This window comes from Podarcis vaucheri, assembly GCF_965113315.1.
Source record: "Podarcis vaucheri genome assembly, chromosome: 3".
Taxonomy (NCBI): domain Eukaryota; kingdom Metazoa; phylum Chordata; class Lepidosauria; order Squamata; family Lacertidae; genus Podarcis; species Podarcis vaucheri.
The window spans coordinates 18,939,949-18,958,952 of NC_138761.1; the positions used below are offsets into that span (position 1 = coordinate 18,939,949).

The 19,004-nt window shown below is 47.6% G+C and overlaps 1 protein-coding gene and 1 long non-coding RNA gene across 14 annotated transcripts in view; one reads left to right on the forward strand and one right to left on the reverse strand.

Moving 5' to 3' along the window:
* LOC309529624 (uncharacterized protein) overlaps positions 1–19,004 on the reverse strand; it is a 304,631-nt gene that overhangs the window by 48,717 nt on the left and 236,910 nt on the right. The window lies entirely within an intron of this gene.
* Positions 4,821–6,427, forward strand: LOC309529110. Its single transcript, XR_014218083.1, has 2 exons — positions 4,821–5,504; positions 6,252–6,427. It is a non-coding gene; the product is annotated as an uncharacterized lncRNA (long non-coding RNA).

Sequence of the window (19,004 nt, forward strand, 5' to 3'; positions counted from 1 at the left end):
GTTTAAATTTGTACCTATACCAATGAAACAGCAAATGCAAAATGCCTGCACATCTATGTCCTCTTTTTCGCTGATGCATAAGTAACCACCTTAATGAAAGTTCAGTTTATCTTGCATGCAGAAGGTTCCAGGCTTGATCCCAGACATCTTCCTGCCTGAAACCCTGGAGAGCTGCTGCCATTCAGTGTTGGCAATACTGAGCTTGATGAACCAAGGGTCTGACTTGGTTTAAGGCAGCTCCCTATGTTCCTAGCAAGAGTTAGCTGCTGAGTGCACATGCCTCTACTATTACAAGACCTCCACCAGTTACTAATTTGTTTCTGGGCGAAATTCAAGGCATATGTCATTTTCTTCAAAGCCCTTTATAGACTTGGTCTGAGGAGGTACCCAAGGGAGCGCTTGCTCACATACGAACCTCTCTCCAAGTATTTGAGGTCCAGTTTATTGCAGACGCCAACTCCATCAGAAATCCGGCAGTCTGTAATGACTAACGGTGCATTTTCCATTGTGGTCCTGAGTCTATGGAACCTGCCGCTATCAGAGAGTCACCAAATTCTACAGCGTGGCCCCTACAGATGTATTGCTTTTATTTAGGCAAGCTTTGGATCTTGAGCCTTATGGGACTTTACTTGTGATTTATTTTTTCCCCTGCCGGTAGAGAAAAACTGCTGACTCAGTTGTCATTTGTCTTTTTTAAAAAAAAGTTCTCCACATTTAAAACTCTTCTGAACTGAAAAGCAGGTAATTGTTTTTCAGATAAATACAAGCGAGTGGATAGAAATGGGACTGTGGCAATGGAACTGATCTCACAACCACCCCCAACCTCAAAAGATTCTGAGCAGAGAGCGCATATGGAATAATTGTTGTCAACTACTGCAAGCCACCACAATGTTAAGTCTCCTCTCCCGCGCAGGAACAAGGAAGGAGTCAAGTGAAGCTGTTTGATTTCCAGTACTGCGTGAATTACAGAAGCTCCTGCAATGCTCCTGGGGCGAGGCCCCTGACTCAGCCTTTCCTGCTCAGCTCAGGGATCAAGTCAAAGCATAGCCCAGGGGCCAAGAGAACACTGGATCGTCTGTAGCTCTGTGGTGGCTGACAGGAGCAACATGAAAAGGACACACAGTCTCCAACAGCTGTCAAAGGGAAATACTCTTGTTTTACAGAGAGCTCACCACTCCACAGCTTGTGCAGAGAACAAACAGTATGTGCAAGGAGTCTGGGGACTGGCACGCTCCTCTGATGGATGCTGGAAAGTTTCGCTTCAAATATGCATTTCAAACCCCTCCTCAAAACCCACCTTTTCCAAGTAGCCTTTGGCTCATCTCTTTAATTCTCATTCCCAACTGTAAGCAAGCTTTAAAGGATGTGAAACAAAATGTGTTCACGTTCTTAGGAACATAGGAAGCTGCCATGTTCCGAGTTGGACTACTGGTCGAACTATCAGTGCTTCTCAAACTTGGGTCCCCAGCTGTTTTTACACTACAACTCCCATCATCCCTAGCTAGCAGGACGAGTGGTCATGGATGATGGGAGTTGTAGTCCAACAGCACTTGGGGACCCAAGTTTGAGGAACACTGATAGCTCTACTACACTGACAGTGAGCAGCTCTTCAGGGTTTCTGGCAGGGAAGATCCCAGTCCTACCTGAAGATGCCAGAGGTTGAACCTGCCTGCAAAACAGATGTTCCACCACTGAGATTTTAAAAAATGAAATATTTGCATAGAAATTGCACCCACTTTTGCACACGCTCCCCAAAGAAAAGTATTTTTGTTATGCCTTCTGTATGCTTTTCTGTTCACCTGCCTATAAAATATGACCTTTTTGTATGCATTTCTCCAGCAAATTTTGAACCGAAACAGCATCGCAAAATTTGGAAAAGGGCACAATCCAATTGTTAACAGCATTCTGGTTGACATGTAGGTCCAGAGACTGCAAATTGGGCTAGTTGACTTCAAAATGCATGCTGAACAAAATTCTCTCCCATCTCAATTATTCGGGTAAGTGCTGAGGTATCTTGAGAAGATGTGCAGGAGTGGGGTAGTGGAGGAAACACAGTGTTTACTAGTCACTGATGTCCTGTCTAGCTCTATAATGTGCAACATGTGGGGGAGGCCTCCCCTGAGAGTTGTGGGCAGTTGCTGCGAGCAGCTGGATGGAGGCGCCAGGTTCCATCTCCAAGCTGGCTGAAAAGAGTAAAAAGAAAAACAAACCTGCCTTTGAGAGTCCACAGAAAACCTTCCCCCTCCCCCTTCAAGTTATTAAAGGTATTTACCAGCAATTAAGAAGCCAAAGTTGTCGCTGTTATCCTTATCACTATTAGCCTTTCTCTGTCGCCTCATAACAAAAGTTCTCAAGGCAACATACAACCTGAGTGTTGAGGAGACAAGCTGCAATTTTACGCATGGTTATTGGTGAGTGAGCCCCATTTAACTCAGTGGGAATGAACATGCATGCAACTGTGCTAAATCTTTTCTTCTTTCACTGCTCTTTAATTTCCAATGGTGCATTTTAATGCAAAATGTGTCAGGATGGATCTGATATTTTCTGTTTGGCTGGAATGCTAGACTCCATGGCTATATAAGTTAACACCTATGTTAAATTACAGGGATGAATCTGCAACTTTTAAAATGGGCCAGTTTGCTGTTTCGTGGGTGGAAATGGAGCCAACTGTATCTGCCCTGCTCTTTTTTTATCACCCCCCCTTTCTCCCCGTCCCACTTTCTTTTCATGCTTATCAATCATTACTAAATGTAAAGTGTAATTTAATATGTTTTATTTTCTGTTCTGAAGGCTCACTGCTTTATAGTAAATAAACTACTAGCAGTTCTGGTTTATGTGCAGCTGGAGCAGAGGGAGCGAATAGCAGAAGCGGGAAGGAAAAACCCTGAAGCAGATAATAGAGGAGGGGGGAGAGAGAGAGAGAGAGAGAGAGAGAGAGAGAGAGAGAGAGAGAAACCTGTTTTAGAAGTCTGCACCCCCTCCACGGACCTAGGCCCCTGCGATGACTCACTCCCCCATGTCTAAATGAGTCTTGCTGCAGGCAATCTCTGACACTTCATCAAGGAAGGTCATTAAGGGGAGAGGTAGCCTTAACTTAAGTTGCACTTGTTTTTCTTCTTATGAAAGGGCTGAACAAAGAGAATTAGCATTTATTCCATGTTTGTTAACAGCGGGAGCAACTAAGATCCACATTTTAAAAGTACCAAATTAATAAACCCCGCATTCAAGAGCAGTGGCAAATCTAAAGCATTCTCTAAAACCCACTAGACTGGGTACCATATGATGATGGTGGTCTCCATGTATCTTCTCCGTGCTGGACCAGAGACATGCATATGGCACAGAAGACATGCCCAAGGTGCTTATTTTTCTGTTTAGAATTTAAGTTGACCTAGAGGCACGTCTGGCACACCCACGAAACAAGGTGAGATGACTTCCTCAGGTGGCAGGGACCTCTGGGGTAGCAGATCTCAGTGTTGATCTTTTCCCACTCCCCCTTGTTCCTGATGTAGATTCTTTCCTGTCAGGGAGGGAGGCACCATTGGGGGGGGGGTCTGCCTCAGGTGCCAAACGTTTTGGGCCAGCCCTGCCTGGAGGACTTAGCCTCACTTTCCCCTCACCCCCTATCAACACCGTGAAGCTGAGACAGTTGGGTGTCTGCAAATTATTGTGTGCAGCACTTCTGTACTTTTTTGGGGGGTGTGCTTTTCCACTCTGCCAGGAAACAGAGAAACTATTGAGTGTTCATGCACCAAGCAGGGGTCCTGGAGGATATGAATCAGGGTCTTGTGGCTAACACCCACAAGCTGACATGAGAAAGTCCACCCTCTCCTGCAAGAGGAGGAAAGGCATCTCTGATAACCTGCATTTAATATAGTTCCTGGTGAGAGTTAAATTATTTTCAACTTCTCACAGTCTACTGGTTTTCTATCTGGAACCTGAATTTTGTTCTCCAGTCTTTTTGCTAATGCTACTTTTGAATCTTTAGATCAAATTCCCATGAAGTCCATTCAAATTCTCTGCTTGTAGCCCTAATCTCAGCCAGGCATGTCTCGGAGCGGAATGTGCTTTCCATGTCTAAGAATCTCAGTGAGTTTCATAAGGGCAAGGTTAGACTTCATTCCCAGACTCACCATTAATCTCGAAGGTGGATCCAGTCTTTCATGGATTGCAAGACTCTCCTTGTCTTCTTTTCCCCCAGAGCCTAAACACCTCCAGGAACAGATTGGGTGCACATGCAAAATCACGAGGGCCCCTGAGTATGATATTCACAGTACCAATCCATTCCAGCATGTAAACTATATTTTTCTCTCCTTCTGTTAGTGTCCTCTAGAGAAGGAAGCTCCTAACTCTCAACCCTGGTGAAGTGGCTCACTACAGCCATCACTAACATTGGGAGTTGTTGGGAGGGCCTGGGAAAATGGCTGTGCCTCAGTGGTAGCAGAGCCCATGCTTTGAATGCAAAAAACCCCTAGGTTCAAAATTTATAGACTCATAGAACTGTAGAAGTGGAAAGGACCACAAGGGTCATCTAGTCAAACCCCCTGCAACACATGGATTTTCCTTGGCTTTTCCCTATAGGGCTGGGAGAGACCCCAGCCTGAAACCCTGGACAGCCACTGTCAATCAACGTAGACAAGCTTGGTTGACCAATGGACTGACTACAAGATAGTTTCTCATATTCCTATTTCTTCCCACGCTCTGTGGGGAGCCGCCAAGTATCCATACTTTCATTAGGCAGGTGGGGTCCCAGGTGTTTTTGGATGCTGTCTATGGCAGGAAGAAGCTGCAACCCATATAATAATCCATGATATAGTATATGTTCCTTGGGAACCTACTCGCGGACACCTGCCTCCTTTGGAATGTTCCAGTCATTTCAGGATTTCCTCCTGCTCTTGATGTTTTGTTCTTACCTGAAAGCCTCTGTTTGAGTCAGGAATGGGAGTACATCCTGACACGCCCTTCCATATTCACGGAGCTTAGATTTTCACCTCGGGGCTGGTTTTCTTTGGTGTTAGTTGAGCCTTGTAGATCCACTTTAACATAAGCTTTCCCTCCTGTTCTTCTGTTTGGCTTGGCCCACTATCGATGAATTAGTCATTTCTCCTTCTTGCTCTGCTTGTTTGTGAAATGACCTTGGGTGCCTTTGAGTTTTCTACTCAGATTCTTCTTCTTGCTTGTCATGACTGGCAGAAGGAAGAAGACTCTCTCTTGGGAGGAAGTGGTCATCCTGCTGCTGCCTTCTTTCCCCAACAATGGGATTTCCCAGTCATTTTAGGATGTAAAGGGGGGGGGGAGAGAGCTCACATTGCTGTGAGTATGACTTCATTGGGCCTGCTTTTTTCCTCCTAGTGTGTTCACAAAGCTTCCCCACCTCCACTCAGTCAATACCTGGCTCTCTCTCTGACATTTGAGGGAAGAATTATGAGAAGTTTTTCAGAGGATGTATCTGGACAGCTGGACTCCGAGTAGCAGTTCAAGAAAGGATGCTCCCACCAATCTTGCAGGTCAGATGCTACAGGTTTGGGTCTAGTAAAGACCCATACAACTCTGATAATGGGGGAAGTAGGAGTAGAAATAGTTGAAAGTATTGTGCACAACATGTGATGGATGGATGGAAGGAAGGAAGGAAGGAAGGAAGGAAGGAAGGAAGGAAGGATGAAGTCTCTTGAGCCAATCTTAAAATCAAGAGATTCTTTTTTTTGTTAGTTTTTGTTTTTGTTAGGGTTTTTTTTTTTGTTAGAAACAAAAAAAATATATCAAGAGATTCTGTCAGTATGGTTTTTCTGCTTAGCTGCAGAATCCTATCTATGTCTATTCAGAAGCAAGATCTACTGAGTTCAATGGAACCTGCTCTGTAGTACATGTGTATAGGATTGCATTTTTTTGGAAGATCACCCAGACTTGCTGAGCTTTTTTTAGGAGATTGCCCAAGCCTGGCACCCGGGAGGGACAGTGACTGTGGTGCCCTACAACCCCAGTGACGCCTGGTGTGCCCCCTGCCTCTCCCTTCCTACACTACTGACACCTTCTGAACACCATTGACAAAGCATCCAACAGAGACACAGTCATAGAGAACAGACCTCACAACAAACCCATCTGCCATATCTAAACAGGCAACACTATTAAAGTACCTAATAATGTTAGCCACAGTGTAATAGGATCGTTCATGCTCATCTTTTTAATTTTTAATTTATTTACGGTAATTTGTATACCTCCTTTATCTTTATCTTGCCTTTATGTATTCTGCACAGGACAAACAGTTCACTCTCCATGCAAGACAATAATGGACACAAATCCGACATCAGAAACCACTGGGAGAACCGTTCACACTCCCAGGACACTCTGCTCCTGAGCTGAAAATGGTCATTCTCAAACAAAGGAACTTCAAAAGGAGATTCCAGTGAGAAACAGCTTCACTACAACTTACGGTACCAAAAAAAATTTCAATTCTGCCACCTCTGGCTTGAATCAGGATAAGGGATTCCTATCCCACTGCAGATGTTGATTAACATAATGCTGGAGTGTCTTGTCATCAACTGCAGTTGTTATGCTTGGATACTGTGCTAACTTTGCATACTTAAGCTGAAAATTAATTGTCAGATTGTATTTTTTGTGTTTCATTTTCATCTAACCTCACTGTTTACATTTCCTCTCTCTACACACACACACACACGCACACACACACACACACACACACACACACACACACCTGTCAACTGAAACAACATTTTAGCCATATGATGAAGTGCATTCTGGTTCATGATAGCTTAGGCCATATTAAATTTGTTAAGTTTGAAGGTACCACAAGACACTCTGTTGTTGTTTTTTCTTCTGAACACATTGTCTCCCCCACACCCCATAAAATCACCAGCACAAATGAGTACTTATGAGCTTTCTGCTGCAGGTTCCTCTTATCCTCTTGACCTTTTCTCCTGCATGTAGTCATGGAAGTTTGTGCTCATAAAAAAAAGGTTATGAAATTGAGGGCATGGCAGTGGGGAGGAGGAGGAACATTTCTGTAGTTAGCTTTTAGTTGGATCAAGAAAGAAGGGATCACCACTTGAATTCAGCAGTGCATATGTACCTCAGCACAGCTCTGAGCAGCAAATTATGTACGTTGGTTTAATAGGGACTATATTATAGTTCAGCACCATGTAATAGGGTGACTTTTGCTTCTCAGGAAGTATTACACATTTTTCAACTAGAGGAAACTTCTCCTATCTCTGACCTCAGTGTCTAATCTTAGGATACCTTTGATCATTACCTCATGAAAGTAAAACCTGTTTCGCACATGAGGCCATTGTGCAATCAGTCCGTACACCTCATAACACCACTTTTGCTGGCATAGGAGCCAACTCCGTTCCAGAGCCCCGTTCGCAACATGAGCAGAACGCAACCCGCATCTGTGGGTTGCAATTCGCCGCTTCTGCACATGCGTGTGGCATCGTTTTGAGCGTCTGCGCATGCGTGAGAGGCGAAACCCAGAAATAACCCTTTCCAGTACTTCCGGGTCGCCGCAGGACGCAACCTGAAAACGCTCAACGTGAAGCAAACGCAACACGAGATATGACTGTAATAATAATGAAAAGAGGAGGAAAATGAAACAATGTGCAGGCAGCAGAGAAATAAAGAAGGAAACAAGAAATCTCTCCCCCCCCCCCAAGTTATGTGCCTCTCCCCACTGCCCGCTCCGCTGAGACAGGCTCCTGTATTGATGACTCACTCCCTCATGTCTGAATGAGTCTCGCTGCAGGCAATCCCAGGCACTTCATCAAGGAAGGTCATTAGGGGAGAGGTAGCCTTATGCTGCGCATGCTTTTGTTCTCATTAAAGGGCTAAATTTAAACAAGAGGTTTAAAATTTATTCTGTGTTTGTTAACAGAAGGAGCAAGCCTGGCTAAGGTCCACATTGAAAACTACTAAGTTAATAAACCAACTCTTACCAGTTCTAAAATACGGGCGTCTTACTGTTGGCCTGCAGCACTCCAACAGTATTCCCCCTCAACCCAATCTACGAGCAGTACCCACGAGCAGTGGTGTTTTTCTTGGAAAAGAGTTTCCGCAACTCACCATGAACGGTGCTGGAACTGAGTTCTGAGTTCCGCCCCAAAAAGAAGCCCTGTGGCTATCCTTTGCTGGATGAGACAGCAGGTTGCACCCACTCTATGCATTTAAAGCACTCTTAAACCACAGTCATGGCTTCCCCCAAAGAACCTTGGGAACTGTAGTTTTTTAGAAGTGCTCAGGGTTCTTAGGAGACTCCTCACAGGGCTACTATTCTCAGCACCTTTAACAAACTATACTTCCCAAGCAAGATGGTGTGGATGTGACCCAGGACAAAAGATATGGCCAATGGTCCCAGTTTTAACAATGGGAGGGGAGTTCTGAGGCCAAGGAGCTACAACTACAGTATGAACAGTCTTTCAATTCTACATGATCAGTTCTAAGTGGGCAAGTGTCTCCAAATCAGTAGATCATGGGTAGGCAAACTAAGGCCCATGGGCTGGATCTGGCCCAATCGCCTTCTAAATCCGGCCCACAGATGGTCCGGGAATCAGTGTATTTTTACATGAGTAGAATGCGTGCTTTTATTTAAAATGCATCTCTGGGTTATTTGTGGGGCATAGGAATTCGTTCATCCCCCCCCCCCCGCAGTAGATTGTATCCAACCAACTTATACTCAGAGGAGACTCATTGAAATTAATGGAACCACATTTAGTCATGTGCATTAACTTCAGTGGGTCTGCTGTAGACAGGCCCCTTGAGGGCAGAGCTTTTGTACTTTTTTTTTTTTTTTACATTTCCACAGTGCCAGGATGCAAATAAATCTATAACAACATCTGACAGCTTGGCAAGTCTGTCGGTCTGTTCTGCCCTCCTTCTACCATGTTGTTGATATGGGCGGGAAAGGTATCATCAGCTTGGTGAGAGGGAGAGGAAGGAAACTGTTATGTAGTGTAGTTTCACCCTGGGCCAACAGGGGGATACTGTATATAGTTTCCACTCAGGTCTGTAGATAGTTTTCACTCAGGTCCGCGTCCGTTATTTTAGGCGGGAACTCTGAGCTGTTATGGTTACAATGTTGACAGCCGGCTGACTATAAATACAGGCCGGCTGAGCTGTTCGCTATCAGTTTATTTCCAGCTTACCAGAATAAAAGAGCTACTTGAAGAAATCGCTGTGCCGGCTGCTATGTCAACCCACAACTTAACACTGGCGACGAAGGTGGGATGGATGGACATCAGAGCACAGCCAGATGCGGCCAGCCTCTGAACTGAGCTGAATCACAGAGCGAAATCACTGAGCGAAATCACTGGGCAGAACCAATTCAGAGCTGACTGTTCTGGCTGGAGCACTGTGTTCCATCCATCGCCCTTCACGCCGGCATCGGAATCATGGCTTCACTTGTGCCTCTACCGCCGTTTGCGCCAGCATCTGAATCATGGGACTCCTACCTCGCTCAGTTCGACTGCTACCTCCAAGCCAACGAGCTGACAGCAGTATCAAAGGATCGGAAGCGGGGCCTATTCCTCAGCCTCTGTGGGCCTGAGGTGTTTGAGACGGCCCGAGCATTGGTTGCGCCTGAAGCAGTCCAGGAAACACCATGGGACACGATCCAAGAGAAGCTCCGCAGCCACTACGCACCAAAGCCGTCCAAGATTGCTGCCCGCCATGCGTTCTACCACCGGAACCAGGCAGAGGGGGAGTCAATCAACAACTACACCACCGCCCTGCGACAGGCTGCAATGCACTGTGAGTTCCGAGACTTAGACGATGCCCTGATGGATCGAATCGTCTGCGGGGTCCGGGACATCCATCTGCAACGGCATCTCCTAGCCAAGCCAGACCTCACGCTACAGAAAGCCATTGAGGAGGCTGTGGCCTCAGAAGCTGCTGAACGCTCCGCTCAGGAGATCCGCAAGTCCAGCAGCCCGCGTCTTGCTAGGGAGCCAGTTCCGGTGCATCATGAAGAGGCCAGCAGTGATGAGGCATCCTCCAGTGAAGACGATGATGTGCACCAGACAAAGCGGGAGCGCAGGAAGTTCCAACAGAACTCCAAGGGCCAACCGGAATGTGCTGGCTGCGGAGGCAACCATTCCCGTGCCAAGTGTCGATTCAGAGACGCCATCTGTAGGAAGTGTTCCAGAAGGGGCCACATCGCTAAGGTCTGCCGATCGGCTCCGTCTGACACCCCCCCTTCATCGACTCGCAAGTCCAAGTCTTCACTCCAGTCGGCCAAGGAAAGTTGTTTCGCTCTCACCAACTGCCGCTGCCCGTCTGGAACCACGATTGGCCAAACCGACTCGTCGACGCGACGCAAGCTGAACGTCACGGTGCTCATTGAAGGAGCTCCATGTGACATGGAGATCGACACCGGGTCTGCCCTGTCCATCGTGTCATGGAGCACCCTCAAAAGACTGGTACCCAGAGTGTCCAAAAGGCAACTCGACTCTCACTGCGTACACCTGAGAGACTACCAGGGAAACGACATTCCCGTGGTAGGCGTTGGCCGGTTCCGGATCGCCTTCAAGGATTTTTCGGGCCTGCTCCGGTTGGTGGTGGTCGAAGGTCAGCGGCCAAGCCTCCTAGGGCTAGACTGGTTTGATGCCCTCGGCCTGGAAATCACCGGCATCAACTGCATCTCTAACGCAGAGACTGAGGGTCTGGTCAAAGACTTTGCCGAGGTTTTTGACGGCACCTTGGGGCAATATACAGGTACGCCCATCTCCTTTAGCCTTGATCCACAAGTCGCCCCCATCAAGCTAAAGCCACGCCGGGTTCCCTTTGCTCTCAAGGCTAAGGTGGACGAACAACTGGACAAACTGATCGCCCAAGGAGTTTTGGAGCCGGTTGACCACGCAAAGTGGGAAACCCCCATCGTCACGCCTGTCAAGCCAGATGGGTCGGTGAGAATCTGCGCTGACTACAAGTGCATGATTAACAAGGCACTTCAGCAGCACGCTTATCCGGTTCCTGTTGTCCACCACCTGCTGCATTCCCTGGGTGAGGGTAAGGTCTTCGCTAAGCTGGACCTTGCCCAAGCCTATCAACAACTGCCTGTCGATGATGCCACTGCTGAGGCCCAGACGATCGTCACCCACCGGGGGGCATTCCGTTGCCGCCGGTTGCAGTTCGGGGTGAGTGTGGCTCCTGGCATCTTCCAAAGCCTTATGGAGCGTCTCCTGCAAGGGCTTCCGGGCGTGGTACCATATTTTGATGACGTCTTGGTGTCTGCAGACTCACACCAGCAGCTGTTCGAGCGCCTCCGTGCCGTGCTGACCAGGTTCCAGGAGGCCGGGCTCAAGGTAAAGAGGGAGAAGTGCCAGATTGCCGTTTCACAGGTAGAGTTCCTGGGCTATCTTATCGATGCCTCCGGCCTTCATCCAACCACATCCAAGATCCGCGCTATCCAGCAGGCCCCCACCCCAAAAAACAAAACGGAGTTGCAGGCATTCCTGGGGCTGCTGAACTTTTATAACATGTTCCTGCCCCACAAAGCCACAGTGGCTGAGCCTCTTCACCGACTCCTTAGCACTAAGACGCCTTGGGCCTGGGGTCATCGGGAGACGGCGGCCTTCAACGCGGTCAAGGCTCTCCTTTCTTCAGACAGTGTGCTGGTGCAGTACAGTGAATCCAGGCCGCTGGTCCTTGCCTGCGACGCCTCACCTTTTGGCATCGGTGCTGTCCTTAGTCACCGTTTTCCAGATGGAAGAGAAGCACCGCTCGCCTACTTTTCCAGGACACTATCTCCAACGGAACGGAATTACAGCCAGCTCGACAAGGAGGCATTGGCACTTGTGGCTGGAGTGAAGAGGTTCCATGAATACCTCTATGGCAGGACTTTTGACCTCATCACTGACCACAAGCCACTCCTGGGCCTCCTCGCCGGTGATCGTCCAACTCCACCGGTCCTCTCACCACGCATGCTGCGATGGACTGTTTTCCTGGCTGCCTACCACTACCGGCTCATCCATCGCCCGGGGAAATCGATGGGCCATGCCGACGCCCTCAGCCGTTGCCCTCTTCCAGCATTTGTGGAAGACCCGGCTCCAGCTTCATCGCTCCTTCTGATTGAGGATCTTCCGACAGCGCCTGTATCGGCTGCCACTGTGGCCTCCGCGTCTGCCCAGGATCGCACCATCAGCCGGGTGCTCAACTGGGTGTGGAGGGGGTGGCCACAAGGGCCTTTTGCATCGGAGTTCCAGCCCTTCGCAACCAGACAACATGAACTCTCAGCTCATCGCGGCTGTCTGCTGTGGGGAGACCACGTCGTGATTCCCCAGGGACTCCGTCAGCGCGTCCTGGAGGCTCTGCACGTTGGCCACCCGGGAATTGTCAAAATGAAGGCGTTGGCTCGGTGTTACGTCTGGTGGCCTAATATGGACGATGCCATCACTGCCTGGGTGTCCGCCTGCCAAGCGTGCCAAGAGTCGAGGCCTGCACCACCGGCAGCTAAGGGACACACCTGGGAGACGCCAAAGACACCCTGGTCGAGGGTGCACATCGATCTGGCTGGCCCCTTTCACGGCCGGACCTTTATGGTAGTGGTGGACGCCTATTCCAAATGGCTGGAGGTCGCCCTGATGCCCTCCACCACTACCGAAGCTGTCATCCGGGTGCTGCGAGGCCTGTTTGCAACGCATGGGTGTCCTGATGTCCTGGTCTCTGACAACGGACCGCAGTTCACGTCAGGCACGTTTGAGCGGTATCTTTTGGGACTGGGCATCCGCCATGCCCTAACGGCACCTTTTCATCCATCCAGCAACGGGCAAGCAGAAAGAATGGTGCGCTCGACAAAAGAGGCACTGGCGCGCCTGGACTGGGGAGACTGGCATGAGCGGGTCACCAAATACTTGTTCGTGCAACACATCACCCCTCATGCGGCCACAGGGAGGAGCCCTGCTGAACTGCTTATGGGCCGCCGCCTCAGGTCACCGCTCGACCGGCTACACCCAGACTTTGCCGTGGCTGAACCCCCAGGCTGTGCCAACGCACCACGGTCATTTGTCCCAGGAAACCAGGTCTTTGCCCGGAACTATGTGGGGGACATCCCTTGGGTGCCAGCCACAGTAGTGGGAGTCACGGGACCTCGCTCATACCAGGTGGCACTCGAAGACGGACGCTTGTGGCGACGGCACATAGACCAGCTTAGGCGCAGGGTTGGGGACTTGGACACTACCGAGGTGCCCCCAACTGCGCTTGCGGCTCCGGAAGAGACACGTACAGATGGCGAGGCCCCACCTACACCTCCCTCGCAAACTGCCAGCGTGGAGCCGAACCAAGCCGTTTCAGAACAGACTCAGACCACTCCACTTGCGGAGGCTCCACCCACAGCAGCGGATCCAGGGGAGTTGGTTCCAACGCCACCTAGGGTCGCACCACAGCCTCAGCGAGAACTGTGTGGCCCTCCGGACTTGGCTACCAGTCCCCGGCGGTCTGGCAGAGTTTCCAAGCGCCCAACTTATTTAAAGGACTATGTTGTTGGACAGGTATCACTGTTGGTCTAAGTAGGGGAAATGTAACCGATATGCTTTTGTGCCTAATTGAACCATTACGCGTAGTGTTGTATATAAGGAAACCATTACGATTGTAACTAACGCCTTATCTCGGTGGGGAGGGGTGTTATGTAGTGTAGTTTCACCCTGGGCCAACAGGGGGATACTGTATATAGTTTCCACTCAGGTCTGTAGATAGTTTTCACTCAGGTCCGCGTCCGTTATTTTAGGCGGGAACTCTGAGCTGTTATGGTTACAATGTTGACAGCCGGCTGACTATAAATACAGGCCGGCTGAGCTGTTCGCTGTCAGTTTATTTCCAGCTTACCAGAATAAAAGAGCTACTTGAAGAAATCGCTGTGCCGGCTGCTATGTCAACCCACAACGAACGAGCAATCTTTCCCTCAGAGTGGAAGAGAGTCCCCCTGATTCCCACTCACCCCTGGAACTGCTGAGGGGAAAAATGTTTTTCCCCTACCTTGGAGTGGGGGGAAGTGTTGCTTTTATGTCAGTGATCTCCATTACATCAATCCCTACTCACATTTCGGATCTATTTGCAGGAGTAGAAACCAAAAAACCCCCACCTCACGCAGTCTCAAGGAGCAAAGACTGCCATATTTAAATGGCATAGAAAGATTGAGGTCAATAATGAATTTGATCCATCAGGTCAACAGCACCCACAGCTGCTTCACACCCATTCATTTGGAGGACATTCCACTTAGTAAACCTGCATTGCTTATCACTTCTGCTTAACATTACCTTTTAATTAAAAAGATATGACTAAACAGGTCAGGAATAAGTTTGGCTTTCCATCAGCAAGGCTGAAGTTGTGGGCCCGCTTTTAAAAACCTATCTGCACGTAAACAAATAGGAGCAAAACAAGACAAAGTTTCATTTTCACCTCAAAAACAAAAGAAAACCACTCCCGTTTTCTGCTCGGTAACTCCCAAGAGTGCTCATATAAACAGCTGTGAGTTAAACAGCAGCTCGTATATGACCTGTGTCACATTTCTGTCTGCCCCATTGTGTCTACGTCCGAGTGCCTCAGACCTCATTGTGTTTGACTTCCCCCTCAACGGTTTCACTTCTTTTCTGGAAAATCACTGGAGAAGTGTGAAAATAAACCAATATGTAAAAATAGATCCCCAATTCAACATTATTGTATGAGACAGGGAAGAAAATCTTCCTGCAGTTATTAGAATAGGATATTAAAAATATACACAGTCCCTTTGCTTTTTATGGCGACTTTCTTAACCATTGTTTTTATAAGGCTCTGCAGGACCCAATGTGGCTAGGATTAGGTTATCGGAGATGTTCATGTAGATTTAATTACACCCCCTTTCCCTTCATAATTTGACACAATAAAAAAGGGGGCTATGCCGAAGCCCGACTTGCTGATCACACTTATTTAGGGTGTTTGGAGTGCTTCAGATACATTATCTCAGAAATTTTTACAGCCTTATAAGGTCGGCTGGTATTATCATCCCTGTGTTGCAGATGGAGTGGGCAGAGGCTGAGAGAAAGCGGATTGCCTCAGGCCATGCAAAGACTTCATGTTTATAAAATAAGATTTCTTACCCATGCTTTACCCTAAAGTCCCATGGTGGGTGGCAACAACAATATAATCATACAATTATAAAGATAAATTCATGCCTCAGGCGAAATTCAAGCCAGGGACCTCATGGTTCATGGCCCTTAACTCCTCACCGCTAAGTGCATTCATAAGGTTACTTAGGACCATATGAGAGGAAAATGCCCCTCTCAAAATAAGTGAAACAAAATCACTCCACAAAGGTGTGAATTGTGTCTTTTCAGGGACGGTATGATTTGAGATGTAAACACACCAATTTTAATTGCATGTCCCCTTTCCATTGTTAAAATCTTGCTGAAGGCCTCTTACAACATGAAAAAAAACTCCCACACACAATTACAAACATAACAAAAATAGTCATAAACAACAAATAAAACACCTCAACCAAATCGAACAATTTCCGCATTAAATCGGAGCAAGATCTAAAAATAAATATACAATAGTTAATATCCATAGCGGGAAGAACCCTCCCTAAACAACTTCCCAACCCAAGAGTTAGTTCAGCAGTCTCAGCTTTTGTAGCTGGAGTCAGTCAGGGCTCTGTCTTCCCAGGTCAGGTGGGAGAAGGCCTGCAAGACAGGCAGCAAGTCCCCATAGCCAAGATGGCACGTGCATGCCAGATTTCTGAACATCTTTTATGGCGTGTGTTGCTTTCTTAAACGTTGTGCGTGCAGAGCACATCAAGGGGGATCTTGCCGAGCCTTTTCCTTGATTTGCTAGCCAAACCTAAGGTGTGAAGTCAGCAGGGCTGTTTGTTTAAACCTGGGTCTGCATTGCACTGGTTGTCTAGAAAGTGGGGCTGGACTGCTGTTGTTTTTGAAGTCGAAAGGGACATGTGGGTGGGGATGCTAAATCCTCTCCCCCACCCACAGTTTGCTCCTCAGGTACAGTTTTCTCCTCAGCTGAGCTCTGAAACCAAAGCGAGGCAGAGAGAGAAAAATGCTCAGGGGAAGAGGAAGGTTCAGTTCTCTTCAATCGTGTGTCCCTTTTACTCTGGAAACTGGGCACCAACCCTTCTGCTTTATATTGGGGAATACTTCGGTTTAAACAAAGGAGCCTGCTGACACCAATACGTCCAGTTTGGCCCTCAGAACCATGGCTGAGGTCTCACACTCCCACAGGGTTCAGGCAGATATTTTTGAAGAAATCTGTGGGAGTTCCATACCCCTCTCGAAAGGACTGAAGCACAATCACCTCACAAAGGCCGGGATTGTTTTTTTGTTTTAATGCTGGCTGCAGCCAACTGCTCAGGAACGACACAGTCTACCCACGCCAGAGCCAAAATTGGAGGCCAATAGAGATTGCCCCAGCTGGGTTCTTTAAAAAGGAGTTTCCCAGTTGCGGGGAAAAAGAGAGAAAGAATCAGACAAAAAATTAAACCGAGATTCAAATCATATTAAAAGAAACTTTAAAAAAAAGCTCCTCAAGATGATTTCGGTAACATTATGTTCCTCTTATCACGGTGCAATGCCCAGAAAGCTGGAGCATTGAATTCATTTGCATCTAATTAGAGAGCAAAATTTGGGGACAGCCGTCTTGTGGCAAAGTCTCTCTTGGTAGCCTAAAGATAAGAATAACTCTTGATCATACAGAGAATGGTGTTTCTCCTAATCGCTGCCTTCCAACGGTCAGGGCTGAATGCTTTAGGCAAGGCATTTTCTGGCTCTGTTCCCTCTATGACTATATTCACTGCTGGTGAACAGCCATATGTTCTACTTCCTAGAGGGCAGTCCTCTAGTTGACTTGTGCAAGTCTGATTTAGAGTTCAAGAATCCTAATACTCATACAATTGCACATGCAAATCTATATATAAATAAATTAGCATATACAAATTTTGTACAAATATCTCTTTTTTGGAGATGCGTTTCCTATTTTGGGGTGGTGCACAAATGAAGTTTCTATATCTTTCCCATCTTCCTCAGCTCCTGATTTGCATGGTATCTGGGCCTCTACCACTCTTGGCTCTGATCCTCATACCTCAGCTCCTTTTTTGTGTCTTACTTCAAATGTCAAACATGCTGAAGTCTCCAAAGATCACCATCAGAATCAATACTGCCAGCGAATTTTAAATTAACAGTTTGTACAACTTGAGAGTAAATTTGGGTGCAGATGACAGGGATTTAATCACATTTTCTTATCAACTAGAGCTGTGATATTTCAAAAAACAAAAAAAAAGTTTTTAGGGAGACCCCAGCATTGTTGAGATTAAAAAAATAATAATTAAGAGTTTTTAAAAAACATTTTTGGCACAATTTAACCCCATTGCCCGTTTTGTGGGACATTTGCCCGATTTTCGGAGGTGAATTCCTGGACATGTCCTGGAAAATCAGCTTGTAAGGCAGCCCTACCTAAGCTTTAAGAACTTTGGAACCTGGAGTTGGCTGTATGACTGTCATAGCCCCAGGATGAGATAACTCATGTCTATACGATATGCCGGGCTAAAGGACAGGTAAAAGGGGAAACCCTTTAGGCCCTGCCAATCATGGTCTAGGAGAGTTTGCTAAAATTTGCCTCCTTCCCCTTTCAGGATAAGGTTCTGGGGTTCTCCTTGCCATTGTTCTGAATAAGTGCATTCCATCCAGATCCCTCATTGTAAGGGACAGCAGGAGAGTTTCCTCACCGTTGGGTCCAGGAGACAGCAGATCAATGGGAGAGAGTTGAAATGTAGGCTTGGGGAAGCTGGGCAAGAAAGCTGAGACCTTACAGGAGAGTCTTTGGACATGGAGGTCTCTCAGGAAGGTGGTAAAGAATGAGGGGCACTGAGCTCTTAGACAAAGAGTGATAGGCAGATGAGTCTACTGGAACAAGAATCTTGGTTCCTTCCAAGGAGCTTAGGGAACCATACATAGAATCACAGAATTGGAGAGTTGGAAGGGACCACCAGGGTCATCTAGTCCAATCCCTGCAGGAGTTATTTTTGCCCAACAGAAATATTTTTCTGTTTTTAAAATGTTTTTAAAAATTTTCTTTGGATTTTTTGTATGTGGGGGGTGGGGGTGGGATGGATGTTTGGTTAGGCTTGGGGAATTATTATTTTTTTATTTTGATGTTTTTGTAATTTTTACATTTTTTTGTTTGTATTGTTTTATTGGTTTTGTTTGTTTGTTTAAGATGTTATTTTGTTTTTAGGGGGAGGGGTCACGGCTGCCGGGGAGTGGGCCCCAGCCCACAAAATGGGTGGGGCATGTTCCACGGGGGGGATGCACTGGGACAACCGATCTCAGTGATCACGGGTAGGAGGAGGAGTTACGCTAAGACCAGACCATGTCATTACAGAGGAGGCAGGTTTAGTCGTTGTCTGAGGACTATCCCTGCCTCCGGGTTTGGTCCTGACCGGATGGATACTAGAATCAGCAAGGGATACCCACATGACCTGAAGGTGCTGCTGTGCAATGCCAGGTCAATGATTCATAAGACCACTGCCATCCATGACTTGATCATGGATGGAGGATTTGACCTGGCATGTGTAACAGAGACTTGGTTGGATGAAGCAGATGGGCCTGTCCTTGCCGCTGCTTGTCCACCAGGTTTCTCTTACGCACAGCAACCCAGGTCACGTAGGCGGGGAGGGGGGGTTGCAGTGATTTTTAGGAAGTCATTAGTTTGCACCAGGCGTCCTATTGGGAAGACCCAGTTTTCTGAGTGCATGTTCTGGAAGTTGGGCAATAGGGGCAGTACAGGATTCCTTTTGGTGTACCGACCTCCCCGCTGCACCAAGGATTCCCTGCCCGAGCTGCTTCGGGTCGTGGCGGATGTTCTCCTGGAGACACCTAGCCTGGTCGTCCTAGGGGATTTTAACATCCATGCCGACACGACCTTACAAGGGGCCGCTCGGGACTTCGTGGAAAGCATGGCCTCCATGGGGCTGTCCCTGAATAAGTCTGACCCAACTCATAGCCACGGACATGCCTTGGACC